Below are 22,229 nucleotides of genomic sequence, written 5' to 3'. Positions count from 1 at the left end.
CAAGCAATGAAATAGAAGAGGTCATCAAAAGCCTACCAACAAAGAAAAGTCCAGGACCAGATGGGTTCTCAGCCGAGTTCTACAAAACCTTTAAAGAAGAGCTCATTCCAATACTCCTCAAACTATTCCATGAAATAGAAGAGGAGGGAACCCTACCAAACTCGTTCTATGAAGCCAATATCACCCTGATACCTAAACCAGACAGAGACACATCAAGGAAAGAAAATTTCAGACCAATATACTTAATGAACATCGATGCAAAAATTCTCAACAAATTTTAACAAATCGCATACAAATATATATTAAAAGATAGTGCACCACGATCAAGTGGGTTTTATCCCAGGGATGCAAGGTTGGTTCAACATTCGGAAATCAATAAATGTCATTCACCATATCAACAGACTTAAAGTTAAGAATCACATGATTATTTCAATAGATGCAGAAAAAGCATTTGATAAAATACAGCATCCCTTCATGCTCAAAACACTAGAAAAAATTGGGGTAATGGGAACATTCCTAAACATTATAAAGGCCATCTACGCTAAGCCCATGGCTAATATCATTCTAAATGGTGAAAAACTGAAAGCGTTCCCCCTAAAAACTGGAACAAGGCAGGGATGCCCTCTTTCACCGCTTCTATTCAACATCGTCCTTGAGACTCTAGCCAGAGCAATCAGACAAACCAAAGAAATTAAAGGGATAACGAATAGGAAAAGAAGAACTCAAACTATCCCTGTTCGCTGATGACATGATTATATATTTAGAGGAACCTGGAAATTCCACCAGAAAACTTTTAGAACTCATAAGTGAATTCAGTAAAGTAGCAGGTTACAAGATCAATGCTCATAAATCCAATGCATTTTTATACATAAGTGATGAATCTTCAGAAAGAGAAATTAGGAAAACTACCCCATTCACAATAGCATTGAAAAAATAAAATACTTGGGAATCAATCTCACAAAAGAGGTGAAAGACCTCTACAATGAGAACTACAGAACACTAAAGAAAGAAATTCAAGAAAACCTTAGAAGATGGAAAGATCTCCCATGTTCCTGGATAGGCAGAATTAATATCGTCAAAATGGCTATACTACCTAAAGTTCTATACAGATTCAATGCAATTCCAATTAAAATCCCAATGATGTACCTCGCAGAAATAGAGCAAGCAATTATGAAATTCATCTGGAAGAATAAAAAACCTAGAATAGCTAAAGCAATCCTCAGTAGCAAGAGCGAAGCAGGGGGTATTGCAATACCAGATCTTCAACTCTACTACAAAGCAATAGTAACAAAAACGGCATGGTATTGGTACCAAAATAGACAGGTAGATCAATGGTACAGAATAGAGGACATGGACACAAACCCAAATAAATACAATTTTCTCATACTAGACAAAGGTTCCAACAATATGCAATGGAGAAAAGATAGCCTCTTCAACAAATGGTGCTGGGAAAACTGGAAAACCATATGCAATAGAATGAAATTAAACCCCTATCTCTCACCCTACACAAAACTCAACTCAAAATGGATCAAGGACCTCGGAATCAGACCAGAGACCCTGCATCTTATAGAAGAAAAAGTAGGTCCAAATCTTCAACTTGTTGGCTCAGGATCAGATTTCCTTAACAGGACTCCCACAGCACAAGAAATAAAAGCAAGAATAAACAACTGGGATAGATTCAAACTAAAAAGCTTTCTCTCAGCAAAGGAAACTATCAGAAATGTGAAGAGAGAGCCTACAGAGTGGGAGGATATCTTTGCCAACCATACCTCAGATAGAGCGCTAATTTCCAGAATCTATAAAGAACTCAAAAAACTCTACACGAAGAACACAAATAATCCAATCAACAAATGGGCTAAGGAAATGAACAGACACTTCACAGAAGAAGATGTACAAGTAATCACCAGATATATGAAAAAATGTTCAACATCCCTAGTAATAAGGGAAATGCAAATCAAAACTACCCTAAGATTTCATCTCACCCCAATTAGAATGGCGATTATCAAGAATACAAGCAACAATAGGTGTTGGCGAGGATGTGGTGAAAAAGGAACACTCATACATTGCTGGTGGGGTTGCAAATTAGTGCAACCACTCTGGAAAGCAGTGTGGAGATTCCTCAGAAAGCTTGGAATGGAAACACCATTTGACCCAGCTATCCCACTCCTTGGCCTATACCCAAAGGACTTAAAATCAGCATACTACAGAGATACAGCCACATCAATGTTCATTGCTGCTCAATTCACCATAGCCAGATTGTGGAACCAACCTAGATGCCCTTCAGTTGATGAATGGATAAAGAAACTGTGGCATATTTATACAATGGAATATTACTCCGCAATGAAGAATGATAAAATTATGGCATTTGTAGGCAAATGGTCAAAATTGGAGAATATCATGCTAACTGAGATAAGCCAATCTCAAAAAACTAAAGGACGAATGATCTCGCTGATAAGCGGATGAGGACATATAATGGGGGGTGGGACGGGCTAGCATTAGGTTTAGGGTTAGGTTTAGAGTTAGGCTAAGGAGAGCGGTAAGAATGAAGGAAAGAAGGACTTTGTAGAGGGAAAAGAGGGGTGGGAGGGGTGGGAGGGGTGGGAGGGGTGGGGGGGAGGGGAAAAATATAATAAACATCATTACCCTATGTAAACGTAAAAAAATAAATAAATAAAAAAAAAAGAAATTAAAAAAAAAAAAAAAACTATAGATAAATGGTGGGTATCATTATATTTGGCTGAAAGCCTGAGATTTTAACCTCCTTTGTTATTGTGGAAAAATATTTCCTTTTATGGAATAAGTTAAAAATAATATCAAGAAAAATCTGTTCTCTGAAAACACTGTTCAGAATTTTTTAAAACTCTGTATTATTAATGCTATTTTAAGAACTAGAAATCATAATGTGTCTTAAAAAGTCAAACTCATATACAGAATCAGTGGAGCCTAGAAAAAAAAATGTGTCTCTTCTGAGAGAGACAGAGGGTGACTGCATAGATTGTGTGCCCTTGAAATTGACACTGCTGGGGAGTATTTTTTGAAATTGTGTTCTTTCAGCAGACTTGGTTTTAACAAATAGTATTTTTTAAAAAGTCACTAATAATAATTCACAAATGGTTCAAATTAATAATACATAAAGTGCCTAATATAGTGTTTTGTACTTTGATGTCCAAGTATAAAGTTTTTTTAGATGAATTTAGTTATATACTTAATAGTATGGAGTTGTGATTATAGCTCCAATACGATTTTTTAAATGGAACTTATCGTATATTCAATAATATTTTTGTAATAACAATAATATTGTAGTTAGCCAAATATCAATGAATAAATTGTTACTAAGTTACTGATATTTTGTACAAATACTTAGTTTTAGGCATATACAGGCAAAAATTAACATTTGGTAAGATATTTTGTATTAAGAAAAATTAAAGAACAATAAATAATGTGGAACTGCAAATGCAAATCCAATCCATTTGTTTGATTAGCAAAGGAAATAAAATTCTACATAGCATAAAATATTTTTAAAAATTTTTTTGTAGTTGTAGGTGGACAGGATGCCTTCATTTTATTTGTTTATTTTATTTATTTAGTTTTTCTTCTTTAGAGAAGCTAGACTTTAATCACTTAGTGTTACAATGAAAATAGGTACCCGAAGACCATCTTGAATATTCTCAGCTGTACAAAAGACATACAAAACTCCCAGGCAGGAGCTGATGGTGGTGAGGCCTGCTGTTTCCCTCTCTGGCATTGCCTGGGCAGTCCCCCTCCTCCCAGCATCGCCAAGTACCACCTTTGTTCCCTCAACCTTGTGGTGCACTAGTAGGGGAAAAGCCCTCACACTCGGTCAGTAGAATTTAAGAAAAAATAAAAAAGGTAAAAGTTTAACAGGCACTAAAACTGGGAAGTTATAACTCTTTTGGTTAACTTTAACATTTGAAACTCTAATATTGAATCCAAAAAAAGTATCTTAAATCACAAAAATATAACCCATATTATAATATAAAAAATAAGCCCAAAACACTCCAGAGAAAAGATCTAAAACTTGAACAACCTGGGGATCCACAGCACTGTGGGTGGCTGGGCACAGGCAAGGACCTCAACCTGCCAACATTTACCCCCTGGCTGCTTAGGCAAGCCAGAAGGCCCTTGTCCATGGGAGCCTTATGCAGTCAGGGCTGGTGGTATAGGCAGGTGACCCTCAGGACACGTTGGTCATGGGTTTGTACTTCTTGAAGCGCTGTCCACTGGTCTGTGGCATAGTTCATCTCAAACAGTGTCCACCAGCTTGGTGGTGCTGTCCTGGCCACCAGTCTTGGTCAGGTCCTATGTGTGCTCACTCAGCTTGATCTGTATCATGTCCCCTTGCTTCTGGCATGGGTTCTCGTGAAGGACAACTTCTTAGGCTGCTGCTGGGCAGGGGGCTGTGTCTGTGGGACCACCATGGCCACCAGGGGCATCTGAGGGGCTGGGGCGACAGCTGGGGGCATGGTGGGCGTCAGGGGCAACGTGAGTGCTGCCGGTGTGGGCCCAGCAGGGCTCAGGCTGCTATTGTACATGGGTCCCTCTGCTTAAACTGTGCTGGCAGTGTGGGGCTCAGGGTACTGGGCTCCTCAGGTGGCCGGGTGGCCTGCAGGCTGGTTTCCCAGGAAGTTGGTGCTGAGGGAGCATCAGAGCTGGGGACATAGGAGGAGGCTGGGACTATGCTGGGTGTGGAGGGCAGGTAACTCGTGGGGGGCAGTGCAGGATCACTGTTCAGAGACCCAAGTTTCTGTGTGGGCACCAGGCCAGCTGCGTAGTCCAGGGTGACATTCTCCACCACGGTCTCCTCCTTGGCAGGCTTTTCCTCCACTTCTGCTCCTCTTCGCCTCTTGGCCAGCACCGACCATACCCAGCTCAGAGATGTCGAGCAGGTTCACGCCCCTTTCTTTCCGCAGTGGGGTCCTCAAAGGTGAGATGGGGTCCGGTTTACAGCAGGGCTGAAGACACTGGGCGTGGTAGGGTTTCTGAAGGGTGCCTGCTTCGGGATGCCTTTAGCGGAGTCGTGGTGTCCATGTTGTGGAGTGGCCGCTGGCTCTTGGCATGAACCGCACTGCTGCGCTCCTCTTCAGCTGCTGTGCAGTCTCCGTGGACTTCTGTAGCCACTCCTCCCGCAGTGTGGCACTCTTGGGCTTCCACTTTAACTGAAAATGCTTCACCAGCGGGGTGAGGGGTCCAGCGAGTGTGGTCAGGGCATTTTTATTCAGGCATTCCAGGGGCAGCATGGCGGATGCCTCACACTCGCCCACCTTTCCTCTAAGTTCTAAAATATCTTGAACATTGGGGTTCTGTTCCTCAAGGTCAAGGTTAAGGGACCCCTTGTCAGGAAAGGACTTCAGAATGTCAGCCACCATGAGGACCCAGGAGTTAGAGTGCAAGGTGGCGAGCTGGATGATCTCCATCAGGGCATCCTTCTTGTCATCCACTGTGTGGCGCGGGCGGCACAGCGTCTGGAGCAGCAGCTTGAGCTTCACAGCCCACGAGAGGCGGTGGAAGCAGAGGCGGATGTTGTCTATGACGGTGGCCATGAGCAGGGTCACGATGCTAGGCGGCGCCCACAGCTCGTCCATGGCGCCCAGCTTGTTGTACAGCCACAGGACCTTGTCGCTCTCCTGGATGGATGCCATCCTGGGGCCTTGTTTATTTTTATGTGGTGCTAAGGATTGCTCCCAGTGCCTCACATATGCTGGGCAAGCACTCTGCCACTGAGCCACAGCCACTGCACAATATCGGAATTTTTAAATGAGTTCTTTTTCTACTAATAAAGTTAACCCTTTACAACTGTCATTTGAAATATATGACTCTTGGTAGAAAAGAGATGTCCTGAATTTACTAACTGTTAAAACAATAGATTATATGTTTACAATGCCATCAATTCACTGGATTAGAACCTCATTGCCTGAGCAAATTTTACCTATGATTTACATTAGGCTTGGTATTCTGAACAGCACTTATTACCCTATCAGACCTAATAGCTAAACAAACCTTGTTGCATCTGATCAGTACTTTTTGTAGATTGCAGACTTAGCCTCTCCATTTCTAAAACTCTGTGATTTTATTTCTATAAATTTACTATTGAAATACAAATGACATGAACTCTCTCCATCATATATGTTACTACCTTTCCAAATTGTTCTCTGCATTTCACCCAGAAATAACTTTTTAAACTCTGTATCTAATTACTAAAATGTTTACTTAAATTTATTCAAAGATTGCCTTTAAGGATCAGAAATAAATTCAAACTTTCTTAACTATACTGAGACTTAAAAAATCTTCATATATTGAAAATATTTATTTTTATACATTGATTGATTTATACATCTGTGAAATGGTCACAACAATCAAGGTAATAAATACCCATACTCTCATACGCCTTTGTTATTATTTTTACTGTTTTGGGGATTTTTTTTTTTTTTTGGTGATAGAAACACTATCTAGTGGTATACTTTCTTTAAAAAATTGTTAAAGTCACTATATATTTTTGCTCACTATTGGAATACTGTAGTTCAGGAGAACTCAAGAACATATTCATCTTTCATAAGTATCTATTACACTGAACAGGTCTCACAACATTCACAGAAAGAAGGATAAAATCTCGTGATCATCCTAAAAGTTGTAGAAATAACATTTGAAAAACTTCAATACTGTTGATGGATTAAAACATTCAGTGAATGAGGTATAAAAGGAATTTACCTGAACACAATAAAGGCCACATAGGAAAACTCATAGCTAACCTCACACTCAAAGGTGAAAAAAATGAACACATCCCCTAGATGATCAGGAAAAAGTAAAAATGCCCATTCTTACATCTTCCACTTTACATAGAGCAGGATATTCTAACCAGAAAAGTGGACAAGGAAAATAAAAGCCATCCAAAGTGCAAGAAAAAGCAAAAGTATCCCTGCTTCCTGATGAAAAGATCTTCTCATTGTCCTTCAAGAACTTGCATACACACACACACACACACATATATATTTACATGCAGTTTGTACTTCATATATATTTCATATGTGACAGTAGGTCACAGTGTGTGTAATGGGAACAATCACAAATTTTGCAGAGGCAGGTTGAGATCATATAATAAAAACATTACACCTCAAGGACAGAGAATTTAGTTGTCAATACAAGTGATTTCATATAACTGAAGGATTTTTTAATATAACTACATCTTAGGAAGTTTGATGAGAAAATAATGACAAAAATAAACTGGAGAAGTGCAAAGTTACAAATGAGAACAATCAGAAGATAGGAGCATTAGTCTAGGCCAAGTGAAACACACTTGAACTGAAAAAGTGGCAGTTGGAAAGGTGATCATTTGGACTATTGTATTGTGTTTTCTTCATTTTTCCCTGCATGAGTTGAGTTTTATCTCGGCTACTATCCTTGTGAAATTTGAGGAGTATTATAATAAGTTCAGAAAATTTAGGAGTTTTCACCTATGTAGCAAAATTGGAATTCATCTGTGAAACATTCTTCACAACTTCCTTTTTCCTTGTCCTTCTTTTTTTACATTTTTATCTGAAGAACATAGTTTCATATTTATGAATGGAATTCTTCCCATTTACTTTGTTGGGCTTCAAAATTTAAATGGGATTTCAAAATTGGAGGCTATGAAAGATTTTATACCCAGAGTTTGTTATTCCAGTGTTCTAATTGTACTTAACACTTCTATTTACTTAAGGCTTATGAAGATCCAGCTGAGAATTTTAAATGCAGTTATGTATTTCAATTCTCCACACAACCTGGAGTTATAAGTCCTATCTTCAGAAATGAGAAAGTGATGGCAGGTTATCAGTGATGTAACTTGACATAATCAGGTAAATAACAAGCACTAAAGAAGGAATTTGAGCTTAAGTCAAACAATAAACACTGTGGTCTTAATTACCAAAAACTACCAACTGATAACTACCCACATTCCTGAACCAAGATGTATGTATACATCATATGAAAAAGTTAATTATGAGTGCAGAAGTGGAAATTATAAGACCAGACTTTTAGATTTGCCATGACAGAAGTAATTGTTTATGACTGATTTTGTATATTTATGTTGAAGTGAATCTAACAAGTTTTATGTAGGGAAGGTGAATGTATTTGGATAACAGAAATATGGTTCTGTTTATTTAATATTTTTCCTACTTAGAATGGCAAGTATAAATTATTTTAAACACTAATGCAAATGTGTAGTATTTTGTTTTCTATTTTATGATTATTTTAAATACAATGCCTGAGTGGTAAATAAAGAACTTGTTCTTCAAAAGACCACTGAAAGTTTTTCTCAATTAATAAAAATATTACAAGTAAATTCATTTTAGGAGATCATGCAGATAAACATTTAAATATTCATGCTTTCATTCATGGAACTGTTTTTTTATTTTGATATTTAAAACATAAAACGTTTTACCATTTGATATATGTTAATAAATAACATGCAATTATGGTAGGTAATGTGATAAAACATAGTTTCTCTGTATTTAAATTTTAAAGTTAGAAGAAAAAAATTAAAAGAAAAAATGAGATTAAGAGTTTATGACCTAGAAATACAATATTTTGTTATAGGCAGAAAAACACATTTTCAAGATTAAGAAATTTGGATTGTGATTCTCTTAGAGAAAAGTTACCGCACAATGAGGATATTAAATAAGAGGCTATATGAAGGGCCTCTCACCATGGATAAACCGGAAAATGTCTTTCAGGGTTATGAAAATGATATTTCAGGAAAATGTCACCCTGGTGGGGTGGAAGAAGCGCGGTGGTGATCCCCGACCCTGGGTCCGCAGCCTGTGGGCCCTCCACATGGACCTGCCTGCATTTCTGGGTTCTCGGGCCAACAAAGCTACCAACTGCACTGGGTCACCAAGGAACTAGCAGGTGGCCCTAACCAAGACCCCAGTGTCCCAGGATCTTCGGCCGCACCGACCATTCAGGGGCATTGAGGCAAACTGAGAGGCCCTCGGGGGTCTAGCTCGGTCTTCCCTTGAGGAGCCGGTCCGCAGACATGGAGCACCACGGTGGGAGGAGAGCGACCAGCCCATCCTGACCCCACCCTGTGTGACTTAAGTCACTTATTAAAAAATTCTACTCCAAAGGAATGTTTGATGCCCATGTGCAGAGGTACAAAGGAGATGACCCACTTGGTGAATGGGAAAGCTACATGCAGTGAGTAGAAGAGAATTTTCCTGCTAATAAAGACTACTGGATGGATAATGCTATTAGAACATTCAATGAAGGAATTTTTAGATAAGAAGAGATACCACTATAACCCAGGATTCATCATTTATTGTTTAAAATTCCCTGAATACAACAGTGACCTTCATCAGTCACTGGGGGGAACCCAGGCATCTCCCCTGTACAGATCCTGGGTGGAGCATCTGGAAGTCCAGGGAGAGCTGCAGCAGGCCAGTGCCATATTTTTGGAGAGGAATTCAAGACCAGGTTGAACTTCAAAAGCTCTTGCAACAGCAGTACAGGTTGTTTCAGACACGCCTCACTGAAACCCATTTGCCAACTCAAGCTAGAACCTCGGACCCCTGCATAATGCTTCAATTTTAAACCAAATGGTAACTCAAAATCAAGTCAAGGAAAGAACTCAGCCTCTTTCTCTAAGAATCAGGCTTCAGAACCATCTGGAACAATAACTTTAGCTTGTGACAAAGAGTCAAATATAGAACAAAGGGTAATCATGATTTCTAAATCAGAGTACTCTGCACACTCATCTTTGGCAGCCAAAGCTGATGTTCAGCAGGTCGTTATGTGTTGCAAGGAAAAGCTTATTCATGGAGAATCAGAATTTTCCTTTGAAGAACTGAGAACCCAGAAATACAATCAACGGAGGAAGCATGAACGATGGGTAATTGAAGACAGTCATTATATGAAAAGAAAAGAAGCAAATGCTTTTGAAGAACAGCTGTTAAAGCAGAAAATGGATGAACTTCATAAGAAGTTGCATCAAGTGGTGGAGCTGTCTCAGGAGGACCTGCCTAGTATTCAGGAAAGACCTGAGGTACAGACGTGCTCTTGCCTGGGTATCCCGTGCCCAGCAGTGGGGTTTGTTGGCTCTCTATGCCGTGTTTTATAGTTAATTCTGTTGCTCGTAACATTCCAAAAATTTCAACTTATATGACCCAGAAAGAAGTTCAAAATAAAGAATGAGCAAAAGAAAAAAAAAAAAAAAGAGAGAGAGAGGCTGTATGAAGGAAGACAATTCATTTGATTCAGTCATGTGACTGCAAAGCTTTGTAAAATTACTTTGAAACACATTGATTGCCAATGTTCACTTTAAACCTTTATTATAAGTAGAAAGAATTAGTGTATTTTTGCTGAATTCTATGAATTATTTTTCCTGATGCATGACAATGAACTCATATCTTTTCTAGAAAATTTAGAATATTGACAGATTGAAATTTCAATTCCTTTAATGGGAGTAAAGAAAATAGAACTTTCTCACATGGGCCCCTCCTTTGGGTCAAGATTACATTTTCCTTCTCTTATATATTCAGTCAATATAGCCTTATTAAGTCTTCCTTCAAAATAACTCTTAATTTAATTACTTTTCCATTATTTTTTCACTTTTTTTTGTCAGGAGTTCCCAAACTTTTGATCAGTGGTTCCCACCAAGGTGATTTTGATCACAAAGAAACTTTTGGCAAGACCTAGAGAAAGTTTTGATGATCGCAAATGGGTAGAGGGTACTATTACAATCCAGTTGCTGGAGGCCAAATATGATGCTAAATATCTATAATGGGGGCTGGGGATATAGCTCAGTTGGTAAAGTGCTTGCCTTACAAGCACAGGGCCCTGGGTTCCATCCCCAGCACTAAAAAAAAAAAAAAAAAAAAAAAATCTATAATGCATAGGGAAGAACCTTGCAACAAAGAATTATCTCATCAAAATGGCAATAGTACTAAAGTAGAAAAGCCCAAACCTAGAGTATTGCAATAAATTCATAAACTTACTCCTGTTTCAGTCCCCACTCTCTTAGAGATAATTCAGTCAGCTGGGCATGGTGGCGCTTGTGTGTAATCCTAGCAACTTAAGAGGCTGAGGCAGGAGGATTTTTAGTTCAAAACCAACATCAGCAAAAATGAGGCACTAAGCAACTCATTGAGACCCTGTCTCTAGATAAAATACAAAACAGGACTGGGAATGTGGCTCTATGGTCAAGTAAAACTGAGTTCAATCCTTAGTATCCCCTCCAAAAGATAAGTAAGTCATGTCATACTAGTTACTGTTTGATATTGAACTACTTATAAAATATCCTAGAAGACATATTTATTAGACTAGTAAGCATCTAATGCAGGTGTCAAGAGGAAAATTATTTCTGGAGATATAATTTTAGAGATGAATGAAGTAAAAGGGTGATAGATCAAAATAGAGAAATAATGAAAACTTTTCTTGAGAAAAACTATAGAAGGAAAGGAGGCCACAAATATTTATATATAAGAGGATAATGAAGATATAAAAGTAAAAAAATTTAAATAGCTAACAACTGAGAAAGAACCATGAGAGTAGAAGAACAGCTCTTGATAAGGCATGTGGTCCATCACCGACTCCTTCCATGAAGTGATACTCTTAAATATTCCCTTTATACCTTTTCCAAACATGTATTTATTTTTATTTAAAATTTATTAAATGATACATGATGATTGTACATGTTAGGGGGCCCACAGTATGACATTTTGATATGTGTGTACAAATCAGGGAATTAGAAAATCTGTCACCTGATGTGTGGATTATGTATTTGTGTTGGGGACATTCAAATTTCTGTTGTCTCTTTTGAAATACATAAATTATTGTTGACTATAGTCACCTTAATATGCTATGAAAATAATACTTAATCTCTCCCATCTTTGATTTTTTATCTGTTTCCCAATCTCTCTCTATCTGTCCCCCACCATCCTACCATTTCAAGTCGTGGGTAGCCACCATTCTCTATCATTCTAAGATGAACATTATTTTAGCTTTCACTTTATTTGAGAATATGTAGTATTTTAACCCCTGTGTTTATTCCCTCTTTTAGAAAACCCTTCAAAGTAATAAAACCAAAAGAGGAGCAACCAAGTTATTTAAACAATGTGAAAATCTAAGGTTTATACAATAGAGTTCAGGGGACGCATCAGTACACACACAATTTCAGCTGACTGTTAACTTTGACACTTTCAGTCTTCCTCTTGATGCATCAAGGATGTTCAAGAAGTGAAATTGAATTATTCCATCAATCATTCCTAGGAAAGTATATAAAATGAGCCCAGGCAAAGGGGCAATTTTTTTCTTACAATAACAAAGAAAATTGCTTTGACAAGAGTTGGGCTCATAAACATTTTGACCAACACAATGATTTTTGGCAATTTTAAAATTACCAGATATTCACATTACACCTGTTTATTAATATGCAGGCTTTAATGAATCATAGTGATGTGTTGGGTGAAAAATCTATCTCAATATTTAACCCAAATTTTCCCAAGCAGAAATAAAAAGCTTTATTTGTATTACATTTTGCCTGCATTAAATACTGTTTAAATATTTTTACTTCATTTATTTGTTAAATGTATTGAGTGACTTACCTAGCCAAATAAATAAACAATTCAGAAAATAAACCAATTGCCAAGTGTAGATCTATCCATATAATTAGAAGGTATTCAATTATCTATTTAATTGCTCAAAGAGAGGTGAAGATTTTCTGTTTTTTTATATGATCACATTCTCTTTTATATTCCTGAAGATGTGTAGTGCAAATATAGACAGTAAAAAGAGAAAAAGAAACATATACGCTAGCAAATTCCAAGAAAGTATAATATAAAGTTGATAAAAACTTACTGTCATATTTTGTTTTTCTTGTCTGTAACCCTCAACACAATTATTTGAGAAATGATGATTTATACTATACATAAGAAATGAAAATGAATTAAATTATATATCACAAATAATCATTTATTTATGTGTTATAAACTTACTGACCATCTGTTTACAAGATGCAGAGTTTGTCTTCAAAATAGCGCTTTTTTAAAAAAATTTATTTTTATTGTAAACAAATGGGATACATGTTGTTTCTGTTTATACATGGAGTAACAGCTTACCATTTGCATAATCATACATTTACATAGGGTAATGATGTTTGATTCGTTCTGTTATTTGTTTCCTTCCCCCCTACCCCTCCCACCCCTCTTTTTCCGCCATACAGTCCCTCCTTCCTCCATTCCTACCCCCTCCCACCCCCGATTATGTGTCATCATCTGCTTATCAGTGAGATCATTTGCCTTTTGGATTTTTGAGATTGGCTTATCTCACGTAGCATGATATTCTCCAATTTCATCCATTTGCCTGCAAATGCCATAATTTTATCATTCTTTATGGCTGAGTAATATTCCATTGTATATATATACCACAGTTTCTTTATCCATTCATCAATTGAAGGACATCTAGGTTGGTTCCACAATCTGGCTATTGTGAATTGAGCAGCTATGAACATTGATGTGGCTGTATCTCTGCAGTATGCTGATTTTAAGTCCTTTGGGTATAGGCCGAGGAGAGGGATAGCTGGGTAAAATGGTGGGTCCATTCCAAGTTTTCTAAGGAATCTCCACACTGCTTTCCAGAGTGGCTGCACTATTTTACAACCGCACCAGCAATGTATGAGTGTACCTTTTTTCCCACATCCTCTCCAACACATATTGTTGCTTGTATTCTTGATGATCGCCATTCTAATTGGGGTGAGAAGGAATCTTAGTGTAGTTTTGATTTGCATTTCTCTTATTACTAAAGATGGTGAACATTTTTTCATATGTTTGTTGATCACTTGTAGATCTTCTTCTGTGAAGCGTCTGTTCATATCCTTAGCCTATTTGTTAAGTTTGTGTTTTACAAACTATATGTTTAAAAGTATGAATCAATAAAATAGGGCCAACCTTTCCCTTTAAAAGTTTATATTAGAGTAGAAGGAGTTTCTGTGTAAATTATGCATGGGTTGTAATTGAGATGCCATTTACAAGTGGAGATATGAAAGATGGGGAGAAAAGGTGGAATGTAATATGTATTTAAGTATTTTTACTTAAAGTTAGTACATAAATGAATGAATAAAGACTTTTCACAAATTTGTTTTCAAGACAAGCAGAACATACTTATTAGTGAATAATAGAAAATGCACAAATAATTTACTTTCCAAATATCATCTGGAAACATCAAGGAAAGATTTAAAATAAAATGACTATAAAGCATTAATATAAAGGTGGAAAAATACTATAAATTGGAAAGAAAGTGCAAGAATTTATGAAATTATATTGAGACCTAAAGCCACTTTCTTTAAAATTCCAAGAATTTTCTCTGAATGTATGATACACTGAGATTCATTAGAAATTTTATTGATACTTATGTCTATGTTGACTTCATAATCTAAAAAAGTGTACTTTGTATATATGTTCCTTTCAGTATTTCCTTTAGAACATACCATGAAAATAGTAGGTTAATGAGACTTGTAAGGAGGGGCATAGATATTTTTTATTAAGCCACTATGAATAAATATATAAGAAATAATATAATTAAAATATCATAACTTATTTAGTAAATATAAAAATACATTTCATAGATTACACATCAATAAGAATATTTCTTTTAAATTAACATTTTTTAATGTTATCCATTATTAAGTAATACTTATTACTAGTTGTATCTTATTTTAATTCATATTTTCCTATTCTATTTGCTATGAGACATTAACTGTAATATTTTAAGTATAACAAAATTATATTGGGATTAAATTATTAAAATTAAATATATATGTACTTTTTAATTCAAATCACATTCTCCTTTAATTTAATAATCAGTTTTATTTATCCATAATTATCTTTACTGAAAATAGTGCCTACTGGTATTATAAATCAACAACTTAAGACCTTTTGATAGAGAAAAAATATATTTTGATTTTGAAAAATGTTTTTATGGATAAGAGCATCTTATGTACATACACATTAAGGTACTTATTCTATGGTAAATTCTTGAACATGCAATTATTTTATTTTTTAAATTTTTTTATGTTTTTTCTACCTAGTTTTACATGACAGAAAAATGCATTTATACATTTTGATAGATCATACATAAATAATGTGTAATCTCCCATTCTTCTGATTATACATATTTCAGGTTCTTATCAGTCATGCAGTTTTGAGTATTCTCTTATTTATCCATTGTTGAATGTGAGGTATTTAAGTCCCGTAGTATATTGTAATGCAACCAAGCCCTCTCTTCAGATCTACTGACATGTGCTTACGTATTTAAGTGCTGTAATGTCAACATCATATATATATATGTATATATATATATATATACATATATATATATATATACATATATTTACCATCATGATCTTTCAGATAAAATGATTCCTTTAACAGTCTGTAATGACGATCTTTGTCTCTTTTTATACTGCATGGCTTAAAGCTTTTTTTTTTTTTTCCTATTTAAGCATAGCAAATACCTTGCTGTTTTGCCTGGTTTGGTTTCAAATTTCATTTTCTAACTTTGTGCATCCTTAAATTCACATGAGTCTCTTGTAGGGATTGTACAGATGAATCTTTTGGAAAGATGCCCAATCATTTTGTTTATTTAATTGGAGAATTCGATCTCTTTTATACATCTTTTCAAAAAGACAGATGTACCAGTTTTAATATTCTGTAGCAAAACTTTACTAATAGAGGTGGAGTCTCTTCAATTATTTATTATCAATAGTGAAAATTCAAACTTATTTTTAATTGATATTTAGCTTATAGTTGGCTATTAATTTTGCAGACATTGAGAAAATAAATTTTGTCATACTTTTTTATCTTTTGTGCTTAATAATATTGTCTCCTTTTTATTGAGTAGTTATTTAAATCTACTTGTCAGACATGATAGTAGCACTGATCATCACCATTACCATCATCATAATCCTTACTTTACATTTTTTAACCAGTATTTATTTTTTGTGGGTCAGACCCATGCACAACTCTAGAGAAAGAGAATATATATTCAAGAACTCAATCCTTGGGTCAAGAAAGTTTAGCAAGACCCAGATCTGAGTCTGAGGGACCAAATTTTCCTCACTGTTATCACCTAGGAGACAACAAAGTCCTGAGTCAGCCCTATGTCTACAGAGCCTGTTAGATGCCCCTGAAGAGGGTCCAGGCATGGTTTTTCTGTTAGCCTCCCTGGTGATTTTCTCAGCAGCCCAGTATCCTCAGTGCCCACTGGAATCTTGAGGTTCAGAGGGGGTGCTGGGTTTGAAACTGTTTTAGGCCACCTTCCAGACCCTCAGTGACATTAGCTTATTCCCACCACAGGGCCTTTGCATAAGCTGCTCCCTGGGCCTTCATGATTTGAGACTTCTTATGCTCCCTCTGGCCTCTGTGGAAACACCACCTTCCATGCTGCCATTCCTGACTATGCTGCCTACTTCCCCTTTATTCTCGCTGCTGCTCTTCACTTCCTCAGGGAAGTGAATCTCCAATTTTATATCCATGATGTCTTTTTTGTTTATTGCAGATCCCACCACTCAAATGGGAGCCAGAAGGGTTCAAGATGGTAACCATGCTATTCACCAGTGGCCCCATTGCTGAGCACAGAGCCTAGCACATAAGTGCTCAATAAAATACCTGGTGAATAAATATAGTGATCTGAATACTCAGTACTCTAAGTCTCGCAGTGCTGGGAGGCTTAAGTGAGTGAATTGCTGTAAGTGTTTAGAAAGTTCAGTCTCATGTTAATTAAATGAGCTGGGGCTGACCTCATGCAGTGCACAAGGCCTGACCTAGAAGAAATTTCCACAGTTGGCAATTACTATTATTGAGTTGTCATTATTGTTTATCCTGTGTAGATAGCACAGAGTAGGCACTCTGTAAAACTGTGAACTACCAAACAGACACAACCCTGGAATAGGCACAGAGACAAAAGATGCAACTGCCACCAGAAGCATCCAGGGTGGTCTGATGTGGTGAGAAAAGCAAGACTCAGGGAGATAAATTGCCCCAAGGGCACCCAGAACTCTGAGGTCCCCTAGCACTTTATTCTCCTGTCATGGCCATGTGTCCCTGAGTAGATTTCTTTGATTGTGGACTTTGATACATTTGCATAAAGGATCTGGGGACTCCAGAAGTGTTGGAGAGGTCAGGTACACCCTTTCTCCCTAACCCCGAACTCAAGCCTGCCCCATGGTGATCTGGAGTTGCAGAATAATCTCAATAAAAATACAATTCCTAATTAATTTTCCTCTTGAGAGAAATACAGTTTCCCTCAAACTCAAGTATGTGAATTGCTGCCTTGGGATATCTTTTACAATACCTTTGCAGGTGGTTATCTCAAATGTACTGTACGATCTGTAACATAGTTTTCAGAAGATGATGGCAGTAAGCATTTATGATAGTTTCTAATGTACTGATAGTACAAAACTCAGAAGCATCTCAGGTCTTACAAAAAACAGATGTGTTAGATTTATGTCTTGAATACAGTGACTAAAATTCATTATTTACCCTTTCAAATCCTAGAAATTAAGTAAACAGGAGAAACAATAGCTCTAGTTTTAGAAAAATTGACACTCTTTACACATCAAATAAAGGCATAAATGGGCACAGGTGAGAGGGATCCTGAAGGAAGAAACTGAGAGGACACACATGTCATAGAGAAATATAAGCATTTCCAAGAAGGGAAAGAGCTGGCAGCAATAACTTCCTTACAGTGAAGGGACTGGCTCTGTTGTTTATCACAGGAATCTCCAAAATGTATGGCCTAAAATATATAAATGTATAATAATAATATGTGACCTGGAAGCAGATTAGCAATAACACATTTATTTTTTTTCTCTCTAGAAGAACCAAGTTAAAATTGCAGAACACAAAAATGGTCAAAAGAAAACTTCCTTGGGCAAAATAGCAAAACTTGGAATGGTGCTCTAGACTTTTCATCATCTTTCAGAAACCTCCTCCAAAGTAGACCAGAAAAATTTTGTCTGCCTTGAAAATGAGTAATAGTTAATTTTTTAAAAAATGAGAACCTGTATAATTCCAAAAAGAAGAGAAAAAAAGAATAGAGGAGAAAAAGTATAGGCCAAACTAACAACAGAACGCTTTGAAGAAAATTTGTTGGAACAGAAAAAAATAAAGTATATATGAAGGACCTTGAAATTAATAATGATTAATCAATCACATTTATAAATAAGATAACAGAATAGATACACAATAATCAGGAAACACTGCAAAATATATACATGTATATGCTCTAGAACTAAGTGAAATAAAGAAAAGAATGGGAAATTGATTACCTATTTTACAAGAAATAAGACAAACATACAAAGAAAACAAACCTTATGACATAGTCAATTATTCAAATAAAGACAGTAAGGGTAGGAATAAAAAGTATTAAAAGAAACCAATTTTATAATGATTATGGGAGGAGGGGAGAGAAAGGGAAGGTTTTTGGGAATGAAATTGGTCCAATTATATTGTGTACATGTATAACTATGTAACAACATATACCACTAATATGTTAAACTGTAATGAACAATAAAAATTTTTAAAAATTTAGATATCATATTGGTTGGTTCTTTGCATCATGTGTATGATGCATCAGGGCCTGATTATTTGAAATTAATAAGTAAATAAAGTAAAACTTCATCTCAACAGTGTTTGAGAGATTTATAGTGATGGTTACAGCTGCTCAAATTTATTCATTAAAATTGCTACATATTATTTTCATCAGCAAATCTATGGTATTGTATTTATTCATTCTTATTGTTGACAGCCATGTGAATAGTTTTAAGTTATATGCTATTATGGGTACTGTAGCTGCAAACATTGTTTTATATATCATCTGTTGCAAAAGTATGAATTCCTTTTAGTGACTTCTGTTAAAAATAATACATATATACATATATAAGTATTATAATAGTAGTTACTTTATAACTTCAGATTGAGAAAAGCTTTGTAATTATTACTTGAATTGACAATCTATAAACAATAGATTGGTTACTTTAAATTTTTTTTAATTGTAAACAAATGGGGTACAACTTGTTTCTCTTACAGTTGTAAACCTATAACTTAAATTATAAACCAACAGGAAAAAAAATGATTAATCCCCTACCCCAAAATTATAAGCAATGCTTCTTATAGACAAAAGAACTCATTTTTAAACACACGATGTGCTCCTGCCAATTCATTTTTAATTGGACCTATAGAAAAATAAATATATGGACATGAATAGGAGCTATTTTCTTCTACCACCTTCCCCAGTTATGGTGGCAGAGATACTAAAGTTTGACAATACCCTAGGTTGGGGTATGTAAGGAAATTTCATGGGGTAAAAAGTATATGTAGCTGATAAGAGTACTGTTAGATAGAATTTCTTTGAATAATCACTCGTTAAAATGCATTACAAACTCAATAATTTTATTTCTAAAAATTGCCTTTTAGACACATATGCATTTTCAAAAAGAACTGCTAAAAGTAATTTATGACATTGTTTATAAAATCAAAAATATAATTCCACTTTAAGCATGGGTGCACTTTTAATATATATCAATATAATAGCATTTTATGCCTAAAAATAAGAAATCTCATTAAACTCAATATGAAAATTTCACTATAATTCTTTGGAAAAAGAAGCTACAGGATATTGTGCATAGTATGTTATTGTTTTATTTGTAGCAAATAGAAAAAAGACATTACCTCCTGGAATTTACATTTACATGAATTAAATATATATATATTATGTTTATATTATATATATTATATATAATAAATATATATCTATATTATATATAATATATAATAAATATATAGTATATCTATATTATATATATAATAAATATATAATATATATCATATATAATACATAAATACAATATATATACTATATAATAAATATATATTAAATATATATATTTATAAAATATTTATATATTTAATATATATAATATATATATTACATATATATAAATATATATATCCTGATAATATAAATATATATACATGTATATATGTGTAGTTACTTGTACAGAAGTAATACATTTATGTTAATAAATGTATAAGCCCATGAATTTTTATATTTCAGTCCTTTGACATTCAAATATCAATTAACCTGTTAAGAAAACTATGCTTATCAAGTTATAGATCTTTTCTTGGACTGTGCTAGCCTGATAAATGATATTTATATAGATCAGCACTTTACCCAGTTGGCTATACAGGAATATTTATTCAAGCACAGAATTCTTAGATTTTAGGATGATTCTGTGACCAAACTCTCTGAAGAAAAATCTGCACAGGATTATTGAATTTTTATTAATAATAATAATAATAATAATAATAATAATAATTGAGTTCTGACATCAGTGGTGAACAACCCCAGAAGAAGAAAAGCAAGAGCTATCAACACAAAATCAATTTAACTTCATGAGAAGTGCTCTCATAAGTTCAGAATCTAAAGGTCATTCTCTCAAAACGGTTCTGGCCCTTTAGTTCATAACTGCTTCCATGTGCCTTCTCTTGTGCTCATCTGGTTATATGCAGAAGTGGAAGGACAGAATGCAAACTCAGGAGGACTCAGAGTATTGGTGAGGCTCAGTAAAGAACAAAGAAAGAACAAAGAAGGTGTGAGTCTGGAATGATTCAAAGTTCAGATCAGTGCAATTTTAAAAAACGCTTCATTCTAATTAGAAAATTGTATGCACTGAGTATAAGTTGTTCAGTAAATTTATACTGATAAAGGGAAAAAACATTCCTAAGCCACCATTCATAAAATAGCATGAATGTAATATGTAAGAATTTGTGAATTGTGACAATATAGTATGTTATATTTTTACTTACAATTATGTAATAAATATTTCTGATGTGAATACTTAATTATAATGCTAACATTGTTTTTCAAATGTATATAATTATAATTGAAATAGTCAATCTTGTATTTTGAGCACTCAAAATATTTTGTTTTCACTATCGAAAGCAAAATTTTGATGATAAAATTTTATAATTGCATTCATGGAAATCCAATTGTTATGTTAATATGTTATAAAGTTTCAAAAGAGTTTTATTTAAGGAGAATGCAAAAGAGATATTTTAAGAATGTACTTAAATTTCAATATTCTTGATTGTTTTCTTTGCTGTGAAGAAGATTTTTAGTTTGATTTGATCCCATTTGTTGATATTTTATTCTACTTCTTGTGTTTTAGGAGTCTTGATAAGGCCGTCAATTCCTAAGCTGACATGATTTGGGCCTACTTTTTCTTCTATTAGGCACAGGGCCTCTGGTCTAATGCCAATGAGAGAAAAATCTTTGCCTCTTGCACTTTAGATAGGATATATAAATAACTCAAAAGATTTTAAACCAAATAAATTAATGGATGGGCAAAGGAACTGCACAGCCACTTTACAAAAGAAGAATTGTAATGGGTCAACAAATATATGAAATATGTTCAACATATCTAGAAGTTAGAGAAATGCAAATTAAAACTACACTGAGATTTCATCTCACTCCAGTCAGAATGGCATTTATCAAAAATGCAAGTAACAATAAATGTTGGCAAGGATGTGGGGAAAAAGGTACACTCATAAATTGCAGGTGGGATTGCTCATGTGAAAATTATTTGAAAAATCCAAGGAAATGATTGAAAACTATTAGAATTATAGATTCTATATGTGAACATATACATGAATAAAAATCATAAAAATTTTTGCTCATAAAAATTCATAAAAATTTTTAAAAAATTTTTAATTTAAAATATTTTTTTAATTAAAAATTTTTTTTTAAATTTATAAAAATCTTTGCTCATCCCACTTTTCCTATTTCATCTGTTTTATGATCTAATTATTTCTAGAATTACTTTGTGTAATTGTAGGAAAGTACAGACTTCTCCAAAACAAGCCTCATGGTACACATCCATTTCCTTATGAGTTAAAATGCAATGATAAAATTTCTCATTAGTCAGCTATAAGGTCCATGCTTTGCCATTTGACAAAAATAAAGCATGTTTTATCTGAAGTTTTGTAGCATTCAATTTTGCCATCATTCTTTGTATGTCATTTGTCTGAAATAAAAATGGGGCACCTATAAGATTTGTGTGCTGTAGCTCCTTTAATAAACAGGAGAAAACCACTATTTTGGGAATCAGTAAAAGGAGAGAGATGGAGATGATTGTGACATCCTCTAGAGATTTAGAACATTGTGTCTATCAGCTTTGAAGTTCA

General features: G+C 34.8%; 1 pseudogene; it reads right to left on the bottom strand.

The window, feature by feature from the left end:
• Positions 1–4,195: 4,195 nt before the first annotated feature.
• Positions 4,196–5,660, bottom strand: LOC124974338 (negative elongation factor A-like; annotated as a pseudogene).
• Positions 5,661–22,229: the final 16,569 nt, after the last annotated feature.

The sequence above is a fragment of the Sciurus carolinensis genome, unplaced genomic scaffold (genome assembly GCF_902686445.1).
Source record: "Sciurus carolinensis unplaced genomic scaffold, mSciCar1.2, whole genome shotgun sequence".
Lineage (NCBI taxonomy): Eukaryota > Metazoa > Chordata > Mammalia > Rodentia > Sciuridae > Sciurus > Sciurus carolinensis.
The sequence above is the reverse complement of the archived record's forward strand: the minus strand, read 5'-3'. Positions and strand labels throughout refer to the sequence as shown.